The sequence below is a fragment of the Ipomoea triloba genome, chromosome 4 (genome assembly GCF_003576645.1).
Source record: "Ipomoea triloba cultivar NCNSP0323 chromosome 4, ASM357664v1".
NCBI lineage: Eukaryota > Viridiplantae > Streptophyta > Magnoliopsida > Solanales > Convolvulaceae > Ipomoea > Ipomoea triloba.
The window spans coordinates 15,816,398-15,827,380 of record NC_044919.1 but is presented as its reverse complement, the minus strand read 5'-3'; the positions used below and the strand labels follow the sequence as shown (position 1 = coordinate 15,827,380).

The following is a 10,983-nucleotide window of genomic DNA, read 5'->3' as shown; positions in this document are numbered from 1 at the left end:
GGATAGTACCCTTAGCGAGCGGTCCAGTGGTTTAAAAGAAAAATTAAAAAGAGGGTGGGGGAAGCAACACGAGGACTTCCCAGGGGGTCACACATCCTTGTACTACTCTCGCCCAACCACGCTTAACTTCGGAGTTTTGATGGGATCCGGTGCATTAGTGCTGGTATGATCGCATTCGTCATGTACTGCGCGCAAAATGTATTTGACCCTCTCTCTCCGCGCAACTTCTCTCGCTTAGCGGTTTAGCGGTTTAAAAGGATAGTACCCTTAGCGAGCGGTCCAGCGGTGTAAAAGAAAAATTGAAAAGAGGGTGGGGGATGCAACACGAGGACTTCCCAAGGGGTCTCCCATCCTAGTACTACTCTCGCCCAAGCACGCATAAGTTCGGAGTTCTGATGGGATCCGATGCATTAGTGCTGGTATGATCGCATCCGTCATGTACTGCGCGCAAAGTGTACTTGACCCTCTCTCTCCGCGCAACTTCTCTCGCTTAGCGGTTTAGCGGTTTAAAAGGATAGTACCCTTAGCGAACGGTCCAGCGGTTTAAAAGAAAAATTGAAAAGAGGGTGGGGGATGCAACACGAGGACTTCCCAGGGGGTCACCCATCCTAGTACTACTCTCGCCCAAGCACGCTTAACTTCGGAGTTCTGATGGGATCCGGTGCATTAGTGCTGGTATGATCGCATCCGTCATGTACTGCGCGCAAAATGTACTTGACCCTCTCTCTCCGCGCAACTTCTCTCGCTTAGCGGTTTAGCGGTTTAAAAGGATAGTACCCTTAGCGAGCGGTCCAGCGGTTTAAAAGAAAAATTGAAAAGAGGGTGGGGGATGCAACACGAGGACTTCCCAGGGGGTCACCGATCCTAGTACTACTCTTGCCCAAGCACGCTTCACTTCGGAGTTCTGATGGGATCCGGTGCATTAGTGCTGGTATGATCGCATCCGTCACGTACTGCGCGCAAAATGTACTTGACCCTCTCTCTCCGCGCAACTTCTCTCGCTTAGCGGTTTAGCGGTTTAAAAGGATAGTACCCTTAGCGAGCGGTCCAGCGGTTTAAAAGAAAGATTAAAAAGAGGGTGGGGGATGCAACACGAGGACTTCCCAGGGGGTCACCCATCCTAGTACTACTCTCGCCCAAGCACGCTTAACTTCGGAGTTCTGATGGGATCCGGTGCATTAGTGCTGGTATGATCGCATCCGTCACGTACTGCGCGCAAAATGTACTTGACCCTCTCTCTCCGCGCAACTTCTCTCGCTTAGCGGTTTAGCGGTTTAAAAGGATAGTATCCTTAGCGAGCGGTCCAGCGGTGTAAAAGAAAAATTGAAAAGAGGGTGGGGGATGTAACACGAGGACTTCCCAGGGCGTCACCCATCCTAGTACTACTCTCGCCCAAGCACGCATAAGTTCGGAGTTCTGATGGGATCCGGTGCATTAGTGCTGGTATGATCGCATCCGTCACGTACTGCGCGCAAAATGTACTTGACCCTCTCTCTCCGCGCAACTTCTCTCGCTTAGCGGTTTAGCGGTTTAAAAGGATAGTACCCTTAGCGAGCGGTCCAGCGGTTTAAAAGAAAGATTAAAAAGAGGGTGGGGGATGCAACACGAGGACTTCCCAGGGGGTCACCCATCCTAGTACTACTCTCGCCCAAGCACGCTTAACTTCGGAGTTCTGATGGGATCCGGTGCATTAGTGCTGGTATGATCGCATCCGTCACGTACTGCGCGCAAAATGTACTTGACCCTCTCTCTCCGCGCAACTTCTCTCGCTTAGCGGTTTAGCGGTTTAAAAGGATAGTACCCTTAGCGAGCGGTCCAGCGGTTTAAAAGAAAGATTAAAAAGAGGGTGGGGGATGCAACACGAGGACTTCCCAGGGGGTCACCCATCCTAGTACTACTCTCGCCCAAGCACGCTTAACTTCGGAGTTCTGATGGGATCCGGTGCATTAGTGCTGGTATGATCGCATCCGTCACGTACTGCGCGCAAAATGTACTTGACCCTCTCTCTCCGCGCAACTTCTCTCGCTTAGCGGTTTAGCGGTTTAAAAGGATAGTACCCTTAGCGAGCGGTCCAGCGGTTTAAAAGAAAGATTAAAAAGAGGGTGGAGGATGTAACACGAAGACTTCCCAGGGGGTCACCAATCCTAGTACTACTCTCGCCCAAGCACGCTTAACTTCGGAGTTCTGATGGGATGCGTTGCATTAGTGTTGGTATGATCGCATCCGTCATGTACTGCGCGCAAAATGGACTTCCCAGGGGGTCACCCATCCTAGTACCACTCTCGCCCAAGCACGCTTCACTTCGGAGTTCTGATGGGATCCGGTGCATTAGTGCTGGTATGATCGCATCCGTCATGTACTGCGCGCAAAATGGACTTCCCAGGGGGTCACCCATCCTAGTACTACTCTCGCCCAAGCACGCTTCACTTCGGAGTTCTGATGGGATCCGGTGCATTAGTGCTGGTATGATCGCATCCGTCATGTATTGCGCGCAAAATGTACTTGACCCTCTCTCTCCGCGCAACTTCTCTCGCTTAGCGGTTTTGCGGTTTAAAAGGATAGTACCCTTAGCGAGCGGTCTAGCGGTGTAAAAGAAAAATTGAAAAGAGGGTGGGGGATGTAACACGAGGACTTCCCAGGGGGTCACCCATCCTAGTACTACTCTCGCCCAAGCACGCTTAACTTCGGAGTTCTGATGGGATCCGGTGCATTAGTGCTGGTATGATCGCATCCGTCACGTACTGCGCGCAAAATGTACTTGACCCTCTCTCTCCGCGCAACTTCTCTCGCTTAGCGGTTTAGCGGTTTAAAAGGATAGTACCCTTAGCGAGCGGTCCAGCGGTTTAAAAGAAAGATTAAAAAGAGGGTGGGGGATGCAACACGAGGACTTCCCAGGGGGTCACCCATCCTAGTACTACTCTCGCCCAAGCACGCTTGACTTCGGAGTTCTGATGGGATCCGGTGCATTAGTGCTGGTATGATCGCATAGGTCATGTACTGCGCGCAAAATGTACTTGAACCTCTCTCTCCGCGCAACTACTGTCGCTTAGCGGTTTAGCAGTTTAAATGGATAGTACCCTTAGCGAGCGGTCCAGTGGTTTAAAAGAAAAATTAAAAAGAGGGTGGGGGATGCAACACGAGGACTTCCCAGGGGGTCACCCATCCTAGTACTACTCTCGCCCAAGCACGCTTAACTTCGGAGTTCTGATGGGATCCGGTGCATTAGTGCTGGTATGATCGCATCCGTCACGTACTGCGCGCAAAATGTACTTGACCCTCTCTCTCCGCGCAACTTCTCTCGCTTAGCGGTTTAGCGGTTTAAAAGGATAGTACCCTTAGCGAGCGGTCCAGCGGTTTAAAAGAAAGATTAAAAAGAGGGTGGGGGATGCAACACGAGGACTTCCCAGGGGGTCACCCATCCTAGTACTACTCTCGCCCAAGCACGCATAACTTCGGAGTTCTGATGGGATCCGGTGCATTAGTGATGGTATGATCGCATCCGTCATGTACTGCGCGCAAAATGTACTTGACCCTCTCTCTCCGCGCAACTTCTCTCGCTTAGCGGTTTAGCGGTTTAAAAGGATAGTACCCTTAGCGAGCGGTCCAGCGGTTTAAAAGAAAGATTAAAAAGAGGGTGGGGGATGCAACACGAGGACTTCCCAGGGGGTCACCCATCCTAGTACTACTCTCGCCCAAGCACGCTTAACTTCGGAGTTCTGATGGGATCCGGTGCATTAGTGCTGGTATGATCGCATCCGTCACGTACTGCGCGCAAAATGTACTTGACCCTCTCTCTCCGCGCAACTTCTCTCGCTTAGCGGTTTAGCGGTTTAAAAGGATAGTACCCTTAGCGAGCGGTCCAGCGGTTTAAAAGAAAGATTAAAAAGAGGGTGGGGGATGCAACACGAGGACTTCCCAGGGGGTCACCCATCCTAGTACTACTCTCGCCCAAGCACGCTTAACTTCGGAGTTCTGATGGGATCCGGTGCATTAGTGCTGGTATGATCGCATCCGTCACGTACTGCGCGCAAAATGTACTTGACCCTCTCTCTCCGCGCAACTTCTCTCGCTTAGCGGTTTAGCGGTTTAAAAGGATAGTACCCTTAGCGAGCGGTCCAGCGGTTTAAAAGAAAGATTAAAAAGAGGGTGGGGGATGCAACACGAGGACTTCCCAGGGGGTCACCCATCCTAGTACTACTCTCGCCCAAGCACGCTTAACTTCGGAGTTCTGATGGGATCCGGTGCATTAGTGCTGGTATGATCGCATCCGTCACGTACTGCGCGCAAAATGTACTTGACCCTCTCTCTCCGCGCAACTTCTCTCGCTTAGCGGTTTAGCGGTTTAAAAGGATAGTACCCTTAGCGAGCGGTCCAGCGGTTTAAAAGAAAGATTAAAAAGAGGGTGGGGGATGCAACACGAGGACTTCCCAGGGGGTCACCCATCCTAGTACTACTCTCGCCCAAGCACGCTTAACTTCGGAGTTCTGATGGGATCCGGTGCATTAGTGCTGGTATGATCGCATCCGTCACGTACTGCGCGCAAAATGTACTTGACCCTCTCTCTCCGCGCAACTTCTCTCGCTTAGCGGTTTAGCGGTTTAAAAGGATAGTACCCTTAGCGAGCGGTCCAGCGGTTTAAAAGAAAGATTAAAAAGAGGGTGGGGGATGCAACACGAGGACTTCCCAGGGGGTCACCCATCCTAGTACTACTCTCGCCCAAGCACGCTTAACTTCGGAGTTCTGATGGGATCCGGTGCATTAGTGCTGGTATGATCGCATCCGTCACGTACTGCGCGCAAAATGTACTTGACCCTCTCTCTCCGCGCAACTTCTCTCGCTTAGCGGTTTAGCGGTTTAAAAGGATAGTACCCTTAGCGAGCGGTCCAGCGGTTTAAAAGAAAGATTAAAAAGAGGGTGGGGGATGCAACACGAGGACTTCCCAGGGGGTCACCCATCCTAGTACTACTCTCGCCCAAGCACGCTTAACTTCGGAGTTCTGATGGGATCCGGTGCATTAGTGCTGGTATGATCGCATCCGTCACGTACTGCGCGCAAAATGTACTTGACCCTCTCTCTCCGCGCAACTTCTCTCGCTTAGCGGTTTAGCGGTTTAAAAGGATAGTACCCTTAGCGAGCGGTCCAGCGGTTTAAAAGAAAGATTAAAAAGAGGGTGGGGGATGCAACACGAGGACTTCCCAGGGGGTCACCCATCCTAGTACTACTCTCGCCCAAGCACGCTTAACTTCGGAGTTCTGATGGGATCCGGTGCATTAGTGCTGGTATGATCGCATCCGTCACGTACTGCGCGCAAAATGTACTTGACCCTCTCTCTCCGCGCAACTTCTCTCGCTTAGCGGTTTAGCGGTTTAAAAGGATAGTACCCTTAGCGAGCGGTCCAGCGGTTTAAAAGAAAGATTAAAAAGAGGGTGGGGGATGCAACACGAGGACTTCCCAGGGGGTCACCCATCCTAGTACTACTCTCGCCCAAGCACGCTTAACTTCGGAGTTCTGATGGGATCCGGTGCATTAGTGCTGGTATGATCGCATCCGTCACGTACTGCGCGCAAAATGTACTTGACCCTCTCTCTCCGCGCAACTTCTCTCGCTTAGCGGTTTAGCGGTTTAAAAGGATAGTACCCTTAGCGAGCGGTCCAGCGGTTTAAAAGAAAGATTAAAAAGAGGGTGGGGGATGCAACACGAGGACTTCCCAGGGGGTCACCCATCCTAGTACTACTCTCGCCCAAGCACGCTTAACTTCGGAGTTCTGATGGGATCCGGTGCATTAGTGCTGGTATGATCGCATCCGTCACGTACTGCGCGCAAAATGTACTTGACCCTCTCTCTCCGCGCAACTTCTCTCGCTTAGCGGTTTAGCGGTTTAAAAGGATAGTACCCTTAGCGAGCGGTCCAGCGGTTTAAAAGAAAGATTAAAAAGAGGGTGGGGGATGCAACACGAGGACTTCCCAGGGGGTCACCCATCCTAGTACTACTCTCGCCCAAGCACGCTTAACTTCGGAGTTCTGATGGGATCCGGTGCATTAGTGCTGGTATGATCGCATCCGTCACGTACTGCGCGCAAAATGTACTTGACCCTCTCTCTCCGCGCAACTTCTCTCGCTTAGCGGTTTAGCGGTTTAAAAGGATAGTACCCTTAGCGAGCGGTCCAGCGGTTTAAAAGAAAGATTAAAAAGAGGGTGGGGGATGCAACACGAGGACTTCCCAGGGGGTCACCCATCCTAGTACTACTCTCGCCCAAGCACGCTTAACTTCGGAGTTCTGATGGGATCCGGTGCATTAGTGCTGGTATGATCGCATCCGTCACGTACTGCGCGCAAAATGTACTTGACCCTCTCTCTCCGCGCAACTTCTCTCGCTTAGCGGTTTAGCGGTTTAAAAGGATAGTACCCTTAGCGAGCGGTCCAGCGGTTTAAAAGAAAGATTAAAAAGAGGGTGGGGGATGCAACACGAGGACTTCCCAGGGGGTCACCCATCCTAGTACTACTCTCGCCCAAGCACGCTTAACTTCGGAGTTCTGATGGGATCCGGTGCATTAGTGCTGGTATGATCGCATCCGTCACGTACTGCGCGCAAAATGTACTTGACCCTCTCTCTCCGCGCAACTTCTCTCGCTTAGCGGTTTAGCGGTTTAAAAGGATAGTACCCTTAGCGAGCGGTCCAGCGGTTTAAAAGAAAGATTAAAAAGAGGGTGGGGGATGCAACACGAGGACTTCCCAGGGGGTCACCCATCCTAGTACTACTCTCGCCCAAGCACGCTTAACTTCGGAGTTCTGATGGGATCCGGTGCATTAGTGCTGGTATGATCGCATCCGTCACGTACTGCGCGCAAAATGTACTTGACCCTCTCTCTCCGCGCAACTTCTCTCGCTTAGCGGTTTAGCGGTTTAAAAGGATAGTACCCTTAGCGAGCGGTCCAGCGGTTTAAAAGAAAGATTAAAAAGAGGGTGGGGGATGCAACACGAGGACTTCCCAGGGGGTCACCCATCCTAGTACTACTCTCGCCCAAGCACGCTTAACTTCGGAGTTCTGATGGGATCCGGTGCATTAGTGCTGGTATGATCGCATCCGTCACGTACTGCGCGCAAAATGTACTTGACCCTCTCTCTCCGCGCAACTTCTCTCGCTTAGCGGTTTAGCGGTTTAAAAGGATAGTACCCTTAGCGAGCGGTCCAGCGGTTTAAAAGAAAGATTAAAAAGAGGGTGGGGGATGCAACACGAGGACTTCCCAGGGGGTCACCCATCCTAGTACTACTCTCGCCCAAGCACGCTTAACTTCGGAGTTCTGATGGGATCCGGTGCATTAGTGCTGGTATGATCGCATCCGTCACGTACTGCGCGCAAAATGTACTTGACCCTCTCTCTCCGCGCAACTTCTCTCGCTTAGCGGTTTAGCGGTTTAAAAGGATAGTACCCTTAGCGAGCGGTCCAGCGGTTTAAAAGAAAGATTAAAAAGAGGGTGGGGGATGCAACACGAGGACTTCCCAGGGGGTCACCCATCCTAGTACTACTCTCGCCCAAGCACGCTTAACTTCGGAGTTCTGATGGGATCCGGTGCATTAGTGCTGGTATGATCGCATCCGTCACGTACTGCGCGCAAAATGTACTTGACCCTCTCTCTCCGCGCAACTTCTCTCGCTTAGCGGTTTAGCGGTTTAAAAGGATAGTACCCTTAGCGAGCGGTCCAGCGGTTTAAAAGAAAGATTAAAAAGAGGGTGGGGGATGCAACACGAGGACTTCCCAGGGGGTCACCCATCCTAGTACTACTCTCGCCCAAGCACGCTTAACTTCGGAGTTCTGATGGGATCCGGTGCATTAGTGCTGGTATGATCGCATCCGTCACGTACTGCGCGCAAAATGTACTTGACCCTCTCTCTCCGCGCAACTTCTCTCGCTTAGCGGTTTAGCGGTTTAAAAGGATAGTACCCTTAGCGAGCGGTCCAGCGGTTTAAAAGAAAGATTAAAAAGAGGGTGGGGGATGCAACACGAGGACTTCCCAGGGGGTCACCCATCCTAGTACTACTCTCGCCCAAGCACGCTTAACTTCGGAGTTCTGATGGGATCCGGTGCATTAGTGCTGGTATGATCGCATCCGTCACGTACTGCGCGCAAAATGTACTTGACCCTCTCTCTCCGCGCAACTTCTCTCGCTTAGCGGTTTAGCGGTTTAAAAGGATAGTACCCTTAGCGAGCGGTCCAGCGGTTTAAAAGAAAGATTAAAAAGAGGGTGGGGGATGCAACACGAGGACTTCCCAGGGGGTCACCCATCCTAGTACTACTCTCGCCCAAGCACGCTTAACTTCGGAGTTCTGATGGGATCCGGTGCATTAGTGCTGGTATGATCGCATCCGTCACGTACTGCGCGCAAAATGTACTTGACCCTCTCTCTCCGCGCAACTTCTCTCGCTTAGCGGTTTAGCGGTTTAAAAGGATAGTACCCTTAGCGAGCGGTCCAGCGGTTTAAAAGAAAGATTAAAAAGAGGGTGGGGGATGCAACACGAGGACTTCCCAGGGGGTCACCCATCCTAGTACTACTCTCGCCCAAGCACGCTTAACTTCGGAGTTCTGATGGGATCCGGTGCATTAGTGCTGGTATGATCGCATCCGTCACGTACTGCGCGCAAAATGTACTTGACCCTCTCTCTCCGCGCAACTTCTCTCGCTTAGCGGTTTAGCGGTTTAAAAGGATAGTACCCTTAGCGAGCGGTCCAGCGGTTTAAAAGAAAGATTAAAAAGAGGGTGGGGGATGCAACACGAGGACTTCCCAGGGGGTCACCCATCCTAGTACTACTCTCGCCCAAGCACGCTTAACTTCGGAGTTCTGATGGGATCCGGTGCATTAGTGCTGGTATGATCGCATCCGTCACGTACTGCGCGCAAAATGTACTTGACCCTCTCTCTCCGCGCAACTTCTCTCGCTTAGCGGTTTAGCGGTTTAAAAGGATAGTACCCTTAGCGAGCGGTCCAGCGGTTTAAAAGAAAGATTAAAAAGAGGGTGGGGGATGCAACACGAGGACTTCCCAGGGGGTCACCCATCCTAGTACTACTCTCGCCCAAGCACGCTTAACTTCGGAGTTCTGATGGGATCCGGTGCATTAGTGCTGGTATGATCGCATCCGTCACGTACTGCGCGCAAAATGTACTTGACCCTCTCTCTCCGCGCAACTTCTCTCGCTTAGCGGTTTAGCGGTTTAAAAGGATAGTACCCTTAGCGAGCGGTCCAGCGGTTTAAAAGAAAGATTAAAAAGAGGGTGGGGGATGCAACACGAGGACTTCCCAGGGGGTCACCCATCCTAGTACTACTCTCGCCCAAGCACGCTTAACTTCGGAGTTCTGATGGGATCCGGTGCATTAGTGCTGGTATGATCGCATCCGTCACGTACTGCGCGCAAAATGTACTTGACCCTCTCTCTCCGCGCAACTTCTCTCGCTTAGCGGTTTAGCGGTTTAAAAGGATAGTACCCTTAGCGAGCGGTCCAGCGGTTTAAAAGAAAGATTAAAAAGAGGGTGGGGGATGCAACACGAGGACTTCCCAGGGGGTCACCCATCCTAGTACTACTCTCGCCCAAGCACGCTTAACTTCGGAGTTCTGATGGGATCCGGTGCATTAGTGCTGGTATGATCGCATCCGTCACGTACTGCGCGCAAAATGTACTTGACCCTCTCTCTCCGCGCAACTTCTCTCGCTTAGCGGTTTAGCGGTTTAAAAGGATAGTACCCTTAGCGAGCGGTCCAGCGGTTTAAAAGAAAGATTAAAAAGAGGGTGGGGGATGCAACACGAGGACTTCCCAGGGGGTCACCCATCCTAGTACTACTCTCGCCCAAGCACGCTTAACTTCGGAGTTCTGATGGGATCCGGTGCATTAGTGCTGGTATGATCGCATCCGTCACGTACTGCGCGCAAAATGTACTTGACCCTCTCTCTCCGCGCAACTTCTCTCGCTTAGCGGTTTAGCGGTTTAAAAGGATAGTACCCTTAGCGAGCGGTCCAGCGGTTTAAAAGAAAGATTAAAAAGAGGGTGGGGGATGCAACACGAGGACTTCCCAGGGGGTCACCCATCCTAGTACTACTCTCGCCCAAGCACGCTTAACTTCGGAGTTCTGATGGGATCCGGTGCATTAGTGCTGGTATGATCGCATCCGTCACGTACTGCGCGCAAAATGTACTTGACCCTCTCTCTCCGCGCAACTTCTCTCGCTTAGCGGTTTAGCGGTTTAAAAGGATAGTACCCTTAGCGAGCGGTCCAGCGGTTTAAAAGAAAGATTAAAAAGAGGGTGGGGGATGCAACACGAGGACTTCCCAGGGGGTCACCCATCCTAGTACTACTCTCGCCCAAGCACGCTTAACTTCGGAGTTCTGATGGGATCCGGTGCATTAGTGCTGGTATGATCGCATCCGTCACGTACTGCGCGCAAAATGTACTTGACCCTCTCTCTCCGCGCAACTTCTCTCGCTTAGCGGTTTAGCGGTTTAAAAGGATAGTACCCTTAGCGAGCGGTCCAGCGGTTTAAAAGAAAGATTAAAAAGAGGGTGGGGGATGCAACACGAGGACTTCCCAGGGGGTCACCCATCCTAGTACTACTCTCGCCCAAGCACGCTTAACTTCGGAGTTCTGATGGGATCCGGTGCATTAGTGCTGGTATGATCGCATCCGTCACGTACTGCGCGCAAAATGTACTTGACCCTCTCTCTCCGCGCAACTTCTCTCGCTTAGCGGTTTAGCGGTTTAAAAGGATAGTACCCTTAGCGAGCGGTCCAGCGGTTTAAAAGAAAGATTAAAAAGAGGGTGGGGGATGCAACACGAGGACTTCCCAGGGGGTCACCCATCCTAGTACTACTCTCGCCCAAGCACGCATAACTTCGGAGTTCTGATGGGATCCGGTGCATTAGTGATGGTATGATCGCATCCGTCATGTACTGCACGCAAAATGTACTTGACCCTCTCTCTCCGCGCAACTTCTCTCGCT

The 10,983-nt window shown here is 51.8% G+C and overlaps 44 non-coding genes across 44 annotated transcripts; all 44 read right to left on the bottom strand.

The window, feature by feature from the left end:
• Positions 1 to 58: 58 nt before the first annotated feature.
• Positions 59 to 177, bottom strand: LOC116017926. The gene has a single exon (XR_004097997.1). It is a non-coding gene; the product is annotated as a 5S ribosomal RNA (ribosomal RNA).
• Positions 178 to 314: 137 nt separating this feature from the next.
• On the bottom strand, positions 315 to 433 carry LOC116018366. The gene has a single exon (XR_004098386.1). It is a non-coding gene; the product is annotated as a 5S ribosomal RNA (ribosomal RNA).
• A 137-nt stretch (positions 434 to 570) lies between these two features.
• On the bottom strand, positions 571 to 689 carry LOC116018360. The gene has a single exon (XR_004098381.1). It is a non-coding gene; the product is annotated as a 5S ribosomal RNA (ribosomal RNA).
• Positions 690 to 826: 137 nt separating this feature from the next.
• On the bottom strand, positions 827 to 945 carry LOC116018327. Its single transcript, XR_004098350.1, has one exon. It is a non-coding gene; the product is annotated as a 5S ribosomal RNA (ribosomal RNA).
• A 137-nt stretch (positions 946 to 1,082) lies between these two features.
• Positions 1,083 to 1,201, bottom strand: LOC116018349. Its single transcript, XR_004098370.1, has one exon. It is a non-coding gene; the product is annotated as a 5S ribosomal RNA (ribosomal RNA).
• A 137-nt stretch (positions 1,202 to 1,338) lies between these two features.
• Positions 1,339 to 1,457, bottom strand: LOC116018459. Its single transcript, XR_004098474.1, has one exon. It is a non-coding gene; the product is annotated as a 5S ribosomal RNA (ribosomal RNA).
• A 137-nt stretch (positions 1,458 to 1,594) lies between these two features.
• Positions 1,595 to 1,713, bottom strand: LOC116018337. The gene has a single exon (XR_004098359.1). It is a non-coding gene; the product is annotated as a 5S ribosomal RNA (ribosomal RNA).
• A 137-nt stretch (positions 1,714 to 1,850) lies between these two features.
• On the bottom strand, positions 1,851 to 1,969 carry LOC116018326. The gene has a single exon (XR_004098349.1). It is a non-coding gene; the product is annotated as a 5S ribosomal RNA (ribosomal RNA).
• Positions 1,970 to 2,106: 137 nt separating this feature from the next.
• LOC116017956 lies at positions 2,107 to 2,225 on the bottom strand. The gene has a single exon (XR_004098026.1). It is a non-coding gene; the product is annotated as a 5S ribosomal RNA (ribosomal RNA).
• Positions 2,226 to 2,230: 5 nt separating this feature from the next.
• Positions 2,231 to 2,351, bottom strand: LOC116017949. Its single transcript, XR_004098019.1, has one exon. It is a non-coding gene; the product is annotated as a 5S ribosomal RNA (ribosomal RNA).
• Positions 2,352 to 2,356: 5 nt separating this feature from the next.
• Positions 2,357 to 2,477, bottom strand: LOC116018558. The gene has a single exon (XR_004098570.1). It is a non-coding gene; the product is annotated as a 5S ribosomal RNA (ribosomal RNA).
• A 137-nt stretch (positions 2,478 to 2,614) lies between these two features.
• Positions 2,615 to 2,733, bottom strand: LOC116018232. Its single transcript, XR_004098258.1, has one exon. It is a non-coding gene; the product is annotated as a 5S ribosomal RNA (ribosomal RNA).
• Positions 2,734 to 2,870: 137 nt separating this feature from the next.
• Positions 2,871 to 2,989, bottom strand: LOC116018268. The gene has a single exon (XR_004098292.1). It is a non-coding gene; the product is annotated as a 5S ribosomal RNA (ribosomal RNA).
• A 137-nt stretch (positions 2,990 to 3,126) lies between these two features.
• LOC116018314 lies at positions 3,127 to 3,245 on the bottom strand. Its single transcript, XR_004098338.1, has one exon. It is a non-coding gene; the product is annotated as a 5S ribosomal RNA (ribosomal RNA).
• A 137-nt stretch (positions 3,246 to 3,382) lies between these two features.
• On the bottom strand, positions 3,383 to 3,501 carry LOC116018298. The gene has a single exon (XR_004098322.1). It is a non-coding gene; the product is annotated as a 5S ribosomal RNA (ribosomal RNA).
• Positions 3,502 to 3,638: 137 nt separating this feature from the next.
• On the bottom strand, positions 3,639 to 3,757 carry LOC116018302. Its single transcript, XR_004098327.1, has one exon. It is a non-coding gene; the product is annotated as a 5S ribosomal RNA (ribosomal RNA).
• A 137-nt stretch (positions 3,758 to 3,894) lies between these two features.
• On the bottom strand, positions 3,895 to 4,013 carry LOC116018291. Its single transcript, XR_004098314.1, has one exon. It is a non-coding gene; the product is annotated as a 5S ribosomal RNA (ribosomal RNA).
• Positions 4,014 to 4,150: 137 nt separating this feature from the next.
• LOC116018279 lies at positions 4,151 to 4,269 on the bottom strand. Its single transcript, XR_004098302.1, has one exon. It is a non-coding gene; the product is annotated as a 5S ribosomal RNA (ribosomal RNA).
• A 137-nt stretch (positions 4,270 to 4,406) lies between these two features.
• Positions 4,407 to 4,525, bottom strand: LOC116018266. The gene has a single exon (XR_004098290.1). It is a non-coding gene; the product is annotated as a 5S ribosomal RNA (ribosomal RNA).
• Positions 4,526 to 4,662: 137 nt separating this feature from the next.
• Positions 4,663 to 4,781, bottom strand: LOC116018255. The gene has a single exon (XR_004098279.1). It is a non-coding gene; the product is annotated as a 5S ribosomal RNA (ribosomal RNA).
• A 137-nt stretch (positions 4,782 to 4,918) lies between these two features.
• LOC116018243 lies at positions 4,919 to 5,037 on the bottom strand. The gene has a single exon (XR_004098268.1). It is a non-coding gene; the product is annotated as a 5S ribosomal RNA (ribosomal RNA).
• Positions 5,038 to 5,174: 137 nt separating this feature from the next.
• LOC116018231 lies at positions 5,175 to 5,293 on the bottom strand. The gene has a single exon (XR_004098257.1). It is a non-coding gene; the product is annotated as a 5S ribosomal RNA (ribosomal RNA).
• Positions 5,294 to 5,430: 137 nt separating this feature from the next.
• LOC116018219 lies at positions 5,431 to 5,549 on the bottom strand. The gene has a single exon (XR_004098245.1). It is a non-coding gene; the product is annotated as a 5S ribosomal RNA (ribosomal RNA).
• A 137-nt stretch (positions 5,550 to 5,686) lies between these two features.
• LOC116018208 lies at positions 5,687 to 5,805 on the bottom strand. Its single transcript, XR_004098234.1, has one exon. It is a non-coding gene; the product is annotated as a 5S ribosomal RNA (ribosomal RNA).
• Positions 5,806 to 5,942: 137 nt separating this feature from the next.
• On the bottom strand, positions 5,943 to 6,061 carry LOC116018196. The gene has a single exon (XR_004098223.1). It is a non-coding gene; the product is annotated as a 5S ribosomal RNA (ribosomal RNA).
• A 137-nt stretch (positions 6,062 to 6,198) lies between these two features.
• On the bottom strand, positions 6,199 to 6,317 carry LOC116018185. The gene has a single exon (XR_004098212.1). It is a non-coding gene; the product is annotated as a 5S ribosomal RNA (ribosomal RNA).
• Positions 6,318 to 6,454: 137 nt separating this feature from the next.
• On the bottom strand, positions 6,455 to 6,573 carry LOC116018174. Its single transcript, XR_004098201.1, has one exon. It is a non-coding gene; the product is annotated as a 5S ribosomal RNA (ribosomal RNA).
• A 137-nt stretch (positions 6,574 to 6,710) lies between these two features.
• On the bottom strand, positions 6,711 to 6,829 carry LOC116018162. The gene has a single exon (XR_004098190.1). It is a non-coding gene; the product is annotated as a 5S ribosomal RNA (ribosomal RNA).
• Positions 6,830 to 6,966: 137 nt separating this feature from the next.
• On the bottom strand, positions 6,967 to 7,085 carry LOC116018150. Its single transcript, XR_004098178.1, has one exon. It is a non-coding gene; the product is annotated as a 5S ribosomal RNA (ribosomal RNA).
• A 137-nt stretch (positions 7,086 to 7,222) lies between these two features.
• LOC116018138 lies at positions 7,223 to 7,341 on the bottom strand. Its single transcript, XR_004098167.1, has one exon. It is a non-coding gene; the product is annotated as a 5S ribosomal RNA (ribosomal RNA).
• Positions 7,342 to 7,478: 137 nt separating this feature from the next.
• Positions 7,479 to 7,597, bottom strand: LOC116018126. Its single transcript, XR_004098156.1, has one exon. It is a non-coding gene; the product is annotated as a 5S ribosomal RNA (ribosomal RNA).
• Positions 7,598 to 7,734: 137 nt separating this feature from the next.
• On the bottom strand, positions 7,735 to 7,853 carry LOC116018114. The gene has a single exon (XR_004098145.1). It is a non-coding gene; the product is annotated as a 5S ribosomal RNA (ribosomal RNA).
• A 137-nt stretch (positions 7,854 to 7,990) lies between these two features.
• Positions 7,991 to 8,109, bottom strand: LOC116018103. Its single transcript, XR_004098134.1, has one exon. It is a non-coding gene; the product is annotated as a 5S ribosomal RNA (ribosomal RNA).
• Positions 8,110 to 8,246: 137 nt separating this feature from the next.
• LOC116018091 lies at positions 8,247 to 8,365 on the bottom strand. The gene has a single exon (XR_004098123.1). It is a non-coding gene; the product is annotated as a 5S ribosomal RNA (ribosomal RNA).
• A 137-nt stretch (positions 8,366 to 8,502) lies between these two features.
• On the bottom strand, positions 8,503 to 8,621 carry LOC116018080. The gene has a single exon (XR_004098112.1). It is a non-coding gene; the product is annotated as a 5S ribosomal RNA (ribosomal RNA).
• A 137-nt stretch (positions 8,622 to 8,758) lies between these two features.
• LOC116018068 lies at positions 8,759 to 8,877 on the bottom strand. The gene has a single exon (XR_004098101.1). It is a non-coding gene; the product is annotated as a 5S ribosomal RNA (ribosomal RNA).
• A 137-nt stretch (positions 8,878 to 9,014) lies between these two features.
• On the bottom strand, positions 9,015 to 9,133 carry LOC116018056. Its single transcript, XR_004098090.1, has one exon. It is a non-coding gene; the product is annotated as a 5S ribosomal RNA (ribosomal RNA).
• Positions 9,134 to 9,270: 137 nt separating this feature from the next.
• On the bottom strand, positions 9,271 to 9,389 carry LOC116017976. Its single transcript, XR_004098031.1, has one exon. It is a non-coding gene; the product is annotated as a 5S ribosomal RNA (ribosomal RNA).
• A 137-nt stretch (positions 9,390 to 9,526) lies between these two features.
• LOC116018507 lies at positions 9,527 to 9,645 on the bottom strand. The gene has a single exon (XR_004098521.1). It is a non-coding gene; the product is annotated as a 5S ribosomal RNA (ribosomal RNA).
• A 137-nt stretch (positions 9,646 to 9,782) lies between these two features.
• LOC116018390 lies at positions 9,783 to 9,901 on the bottom strand. The gene has a single exon (XR_004098410.1). It is a non-coding gene; the product is annotated as a 5S ribosomal RNA (ribosomal RNA).
• Positions 9,902 to 10,038: 137 nt separating this feature from the next.
• On the bottom strand, positions 10,039 to 10,157 carry LOC116018273. Its single transcript, XR_004098296.1, has one exon. It is a non-coding gene; the product is annotated as a 5S ribosomal RNA (ribosomal RNA).
• A 137-nt stretch (positions 10,158 to 10,294) lies between these two features.
• LOC116018156 lies at positions 10,295 to 10,413 on the bottom strand. Its single transcript, XR_004098184.1, has one exon. It is a non-coding gene; the product is annotated as a 5S ribosomal RNA (ribosomal RNA).
• Positions 10,414 to 10,550: 137 nt separating this feature from the next.
• Positions 10,551 to 10,669, bottom strand: LOC116017917. The gene has a single exon (XR_004097989.1). It is a non-coding gene; the product is annotated as a 5S ribosomal RNA (ribosomal RNA).
• A 137-nt stretch (positions 10,670 to 10,806) lies between these two features.
• LOC116018297 lies at positions 10,807 to 10,925 on the bottom strand. The gene has a single exon (XR_004098321.1). It is a non-coding gene; the product is annotated as a 5S ribosomal RNA (ribosomal RNA).
• Between the last annotated feature and the right edge of the window lie 58 nt (positions 10,926 to 10,983).